At 35.8% G+C, this 6,000-nt stretch overlaps 1 long non-coding RNA gene across 1 annotated transcript; it reads left to right on the forward strand.

Annotated features, from left to right (window-relative positions):
* The first annotated feature begins 539 nt into the window (after positions 1-539).
* On the forward strand, positions 540-5,312 carry LOC113280869. Its single transcript, XR_003325833.1, has 2 exons — positions 540-3,465; positions 4,225-5,312. It is a non-coding gene; the product is annotated as an uncharacterized LOC113280869 (long non-coding RNA).
* The last annotated feature ends 688 nt before the right edge of the window (positions 5,313-6,000 follow it).

Here is a 6,000-nt window from a genome sequence, read left to right on the forward strand (position 1 = left end):
AAGAAGATTTGATGCAGTCGAAAATGAATCTCAGGAACCCTAGAAACCATTGTTCTACAACAGAGAGAGATAAAGATGAAAGAGAAAGAGAATAGAGAAATGAAAAGAAGCTTCTGGGATTCCCTTGTATAAATACTAAAGGGCAATGTTGCCATTATTAAAGTTCGGAATAATTAATTATGGGCCTGATCTAAAGATAATTTGATTTTTCGGGCCTAGTAATATCATTTTATGAAAGTGTGGAGTTGAGGGTGGAGGATTCATTTTGTGGGGCTTCTATATGTTTGAACCCATATAGTAGGGGGTTCTAGTATTTTTCACATTCTTAAAAAGGTTAATGTTTGGTGCTTTCAACAATTTTGGTTGCCATTATAGTGACTGGCGGTGCTTAAATTACGAAGTTAGTTTAATCTTATCACTGGATGCCTTAAGAATCTCTTACACATGTCAAGCAGAGGGCTTGCATTTAGAGCACGTGTTGTGCACGGTTGTAATGTGTTAATACTATGTCTCCTCACTTGCCCGAAAGGGGAGACTTCTTTATCATATGGGAGGGATTCTGGTTCTTCTTTTCCTCTTTTATCATTCTTTTCTTTCTCATTTTTCTCTCAAGAGTTTAAGTTACAAAATTGAAATCACTCCACTACTGAGAAGAGTTCAGCGAGTTACTTTTGTTGGGTGATTTTATCTTGTCATGCTATTCTTTAATTTAGGAATTTCATTTAGGGATTTTGATATTTTTGCATGTGTGAATTGCGGCCGACTACTAGTGCCTCAGATTGAATAGAACTCTCCCCAAGTTCCATTTAACATATAGGATTTAATTACAAGGGTTAGTACTGGTTTCGATCTTGGTTGTCTGGTGTACTTGAGGTCGAGTTATGCTAAAATTTCTTGTCGTGAAGATTAGTTAAAGAACCTGAAGTGCAGCCATTAATCATGGGTATTTCAGGGGATAAATGTGAAGAACTCTAACTCAATAATGTGTGGGAATTTGTCTTGGGTTGCTGGTGATTTCTAGTATCGACGGGATATGAGAAGTTATAAGAGGGCTCACAGTACAGCATAAAGGATATCTCACTACCACCAGCTTCATGCCTGCAAAGTGTTCGATAAAGAGCCTGAAAGAAGAGGACTCTCATTTCTCTTTGATACTAGCTAGTAAAATGAGGTTTTGCTAACGGCGCCACGTAATTCATTTATAGCTGGAATTGGGGTTAGCGGTAAAGGTATGGTTGATCTTATTTCGAATGAAATGTGTATCCTGATTAACTCTTATATTTTGTAAGTCTCCACAAACAGGTATATTTATACTAATATGTCCAATAATGATGCATGTGGCCATATAATCTATAAAGGTTGTGCAAGTTTTCAATGGGTTACATGGAAATGCAACTGTTGGGTTATTAATTTTGTGGATTTTATTAGTAGTATAATTAATTGATTTAGTGGATCATACATTTATTACATGTCGGTCTAAGGATTTCTGATGATCAATTAATAATTATCGTCATTTATCATTTGTATGTATCTACCATGGTTAGTGTGATCTTAAATGCGAATTGGATTCTCTGGTAAATGATTGTGAAACGGGGCATGCATTATAGTTTTCATTTGGCCGTGCGACAGATTTGTTGATACTCTCACATCAAGCCTCATGTTTACTTTGAATAGCCTTTGCTAGATACTTCAAAAGTAGTCTATGCTTGTCTGTGCTTATCCAGTCTTGGAGTATCACTTGTCGGGTGCCTAGTTACTCATGGATAAGATTTCATTTTAACTTAATTATTATTTTGAAGGCAAGGCCTTGAGCCAGTACAAGGCCACAAGTTGTATTGTTAGGGAATGCTGGAATTTCTTATCTAATTTGTAGTTGGTGATTTTGGTAGAGACTAGTGAGCCAGTGCAATGTATAGGCACATAGGTCTCTTTATCAAATAATATCCATGAGTAGATGTTCATTTGGACCAACCAGTCCATGGTACTGATTCAATTTGTAAAATGGTTGGGGTAATGTCTATAGGCATCGTTTTAGACTTAAGTGTAGATCCTATCACATGATTGTGTTTTAGTTTATAATCCATGAAATGAAATACAAATACGGCAGATTAGCATGTTACTAACATATTTTATCTTTGATTTTTGTGCTATGAACTGAGCTTAAGATACTCCTTGCAATTCTACGCACAATGAAGTTAGACCCTTAAATCATTTTTGGGTGTATATTTGTCTCTTGTTTTGTTCCTTGTTTGTTAACTGAAGTATTTTCAGAGAAATGCTATTTTTCACATTTTCTTGAATTAGTTCGATATATAGCTAGCTTTGTGTTTCATATAAATTCCTTTGGCATGAGAAGTGTTGGCTATATATATGTGGTCTAAATTACTTGAATGTAAACAGTCACCACTCTTTATGACTCACATTTTCTATATAGTGTTTGTTGGCTACTTGTTGCTTATGGGTGAGATTCTAAGTGAATTTAATTTTCTTTTGAAGGCACGTTTGCATGGGATTTTAATTTAATCTACATTTTGATTTATAGTGTATCTTAAGCCCTCTCTAGTGATGAGCTTAATTTAATGCCTAAATTCATCTTGCACACTTACCCCAGAATTATGACGTTTTTGGAGAAGTTAAGATATTAGGATGGGTAGTGAATTGTGTACTTGCTATTGTCTGATTTGCTCACTTTGCAATCTAGTATATTCTTGGAGAAGTTAAGATATTAGGATGGGTAGTGAATTGTGAGGGTTGAATTTTGATTTCATGAAACACACAAAATGTAATCTGACAAGCATCCTTGTATTACGGCTTGTAAATGTTTTCGTGCACTTGGGCTCCATACTTAGACTTATTATGCTAGCAGGTTTGTTTAAATACAATCTAATAATTTCGTCATTTCTTACTGTAAGACATTGCTCATTAAACATTTAAGATTCTTTGTTTAAGAGTCACTGGAATCTAAAGAACTAAGAATCGTACTAGACTTCTTAGTGGAGCCCACTTCTTTGATTTTTCATCGTGTACACTTCTTTTCAGTACTGTATAGTCAGAAGAATGGTTAGAGGTTAGGCAACTTTGTTTCTATTTGGAGGTATGTATGGTTTAATAGCTTGTTAAATTTTATATTTGACATAACCGTATGCATCTCTTGTGCATTGGTTGTGTACTTAAGTGTGACGGCTATCTTTGGTAGCCTAAGAGTAGTTGTCTACTCGTAATTCATAACATGAACTGCAAGTGGAATAAGTTTACTTGACCCTTAATCAAATTGGTCCGAAATTTTGAAATCCCAGTTTCTTGAGTGGCGTATCAGAGAATCGGAGCTGGCCAAGCGGGTCGTAACCCGACCCGTTGGAAGCGAAAATTCTCTGGTCTGCTACAATTCGTATCAGAGCAGTTCCGATTCAAGCGGGACTGTGCGTTCTGGATCTCATCATTATTCTGCTCGTGCGGTAACTACAGGTAATTCTTTTACTTCTGGTTTCGTTTGAACTTCGGGACGAAGTTCATTTTATGGGGTTTATGGTGTGACACTCCGTGTCTCATTGTCGGGTTTAACCGAATCCATGGACCCAAATTTTATACTCAGAATTCTTAAAAAGGTTAATGTTTGGTGCTTTCAACAATTTTGGTTGCCATTATAGTGACTGGCGGTGCTTAAATTACGAAGTTAGTTTAATCTTATCACTGGATGCCTTAAAAATCTCTTACACATGTCAAGCAGAGGGCTTGTATTTAGAGCACGTGTTGTGCACGGTTGTAATGTGTTAATACTATGTCTCCTCACTTGCCCGAAAGGGGAGACTTCTCTATCATATGGGAGGGATTCTGGTTCTTCTTTTCCTCTTTTATCATTCTTTTCTTTCTCATTTTTCTCTCAAGAGTTTAAGTTACAAAATTGAAATCACGCCACTACTGAGAAGAGTTCAGCGAGTTACTTTTGTTGGGTGATTTTATCTTGTCATGTTATTCTTTAATTTGGGAATTTCATTTAGGGATTTTGATATTTTTGCATGTGTGAATTGCGGCCGACTACTAGTGCCTCAGATTGAATAGAACTCTCCCCAAGTTCCATTTAACATATAGGAGTTAATTACAAGGGTTAGTACTGGTTTCGATCTTGGTTGTCTGGTGTACTTGAGGTCGAGTTATGCTAAAATTTCTTGTCGTGAAGATTAGTTAAAGAACCTGAAGTGCAGCCATTAATTATGTGTATTTCAGGGGATAAATGTGAAGAACTCTAACTCAATAATGAGTGGGAATTTGTCTTGGGTTGCTGGTGATTTCTAGTGTCGACAGGATATGAGAAGTTATAAGAGGGCTCAGAGTACAGCATAAAGGATATCTCACTACCACCAGCTTCATGCCTGCAAAGTGTTCGATAAAGAGCCTGAAAGAAGAGGACTCTCATTTCTCTTTGATACTAGCTAGTAAAATGAGGTTTTGCTAACGGCGCCACGCAATTCATTTATAGCTGGAATTGGGGTTAGCGGTAAAGGTATGGTTGATCTTATTTCGAATAAAATGCGTATCCTGATTAACTCTTATATTTTGTAAGTCTCCACAAACAGGTATATTTATACTAATATGTCCAATAATGATGCATGTGGCCTTATAATCTATAAAGGTTGTGCAAGTTTTCGATGGGTTACATGGAAATGCAATTGTTGGGTTATTAATCTTGTGGATTTTATTAGTAGTATAATTAATTGATTTAGTGGATCATACTTTTATTACATGTCGGTCTAAGGATTTCTGATGATCTATTAATAATTATCTTCATTTATCATTTGTATGTATCTACCATGGTTAGTGTGATCTTGAATGCGAATTGGATTCTCTGGTAAATGATTGTGAAACGGGGCATGCATTATAGTTTCATTTGGCCGTGCGACAGATTTGTTGATACTCTCACATCAAGCCTCATGTTTACTTTGAATAGCCTTTGCTAGATACTTCAAAAGTAGTCTATGCTTGTCTGTGCTTATCCAGTCTTGGAGTATCACTTGTCGGGTGCCTAGTTACTTATGGATAAGATTTCATTTTAACTTAATTATTGTTTTGAAGGCAAGGCCTTGAGCCAGTACAAGGCTACAAGTTGTATTGTTAGGGAATGCTGGAATTTCTTATCTAATTTGTAGTTGGTGATTTTGGTAGAGACTGGTGAGCTAGTGCAATGTATAGGCACATAGGTCGCATTATCAAATAATATCCATGAGTAGATGTTCATTTGGACCAACCAGTCCATGGTACTGATTCAATTTGTAAAATGGTTGGGTTAATGTCTATAGGCATCGTTTTAGACTTAAGTGTAGATCCTATCACATGATTGTGTTTTAGTTTATAATCCATGAAATGAAATACAAATACGGCAGATTAGCATGTTACTAACATCTTTTATCTTTGATTTTTGTGCTATGAACTGAGCTTAAGATACTCCTTGCAATTTTACGCACAATGAAGTTAGACCCTTAAATCATTTTTGGGTGTATATTTGTCTCTTGTTTTGTTCCTTGTTTGTTAACTGAAGTATTTTCAGAGAAAGGCTATTTTTCACATTTTCTTGAATTAGTTCGATATATAGCTAGCTTTGTGTTTCATATAAATTCCTTTGGCATGAGAAGTGTTGGCTATATATATGTGGTCTAAATTACTTGAATGTAAACAGTCACCACTCTTTATGACTCACATTTTCTATATAGTGTTTGTTGGCTACTTGTTGCTTGTGGGTGAGATTCTAAGTGAATCTAATTTTCTTTTGAAGGCACGTTTGCATGGGATTTTAGTTTAATCTACATTTTGATTTATAGTGTATCTTAAGCCCTCTCTAGTGATGAGCTTAATTTAATACCTAAATTCATCTCGCACACTTACCCCAGAATTATGACGTTTTTGGAGAAGTTAAGATATTAGGATGGGTAGTGAATTGTGTACTTGCTATTGTCTGATTTGCTCAATTTGCAATCCAGTATATTCTTGGAGAAGTTAAGATATTAG

This window comes from Papaver somniferum, chromosome 5 (genome assembly GCF_003573695.1).
Source record: "Papaver somniferum cultivar HN1 chromosome 5, ASM357369v1, whole genome shotgun sequence".
Lineage (NCBI taxonomy): Eukaryota > Viridiplantae > Streptophyta > Magnoliopsida > Ranunculales > Papaveraceae > Papaver > Papaver somniferum.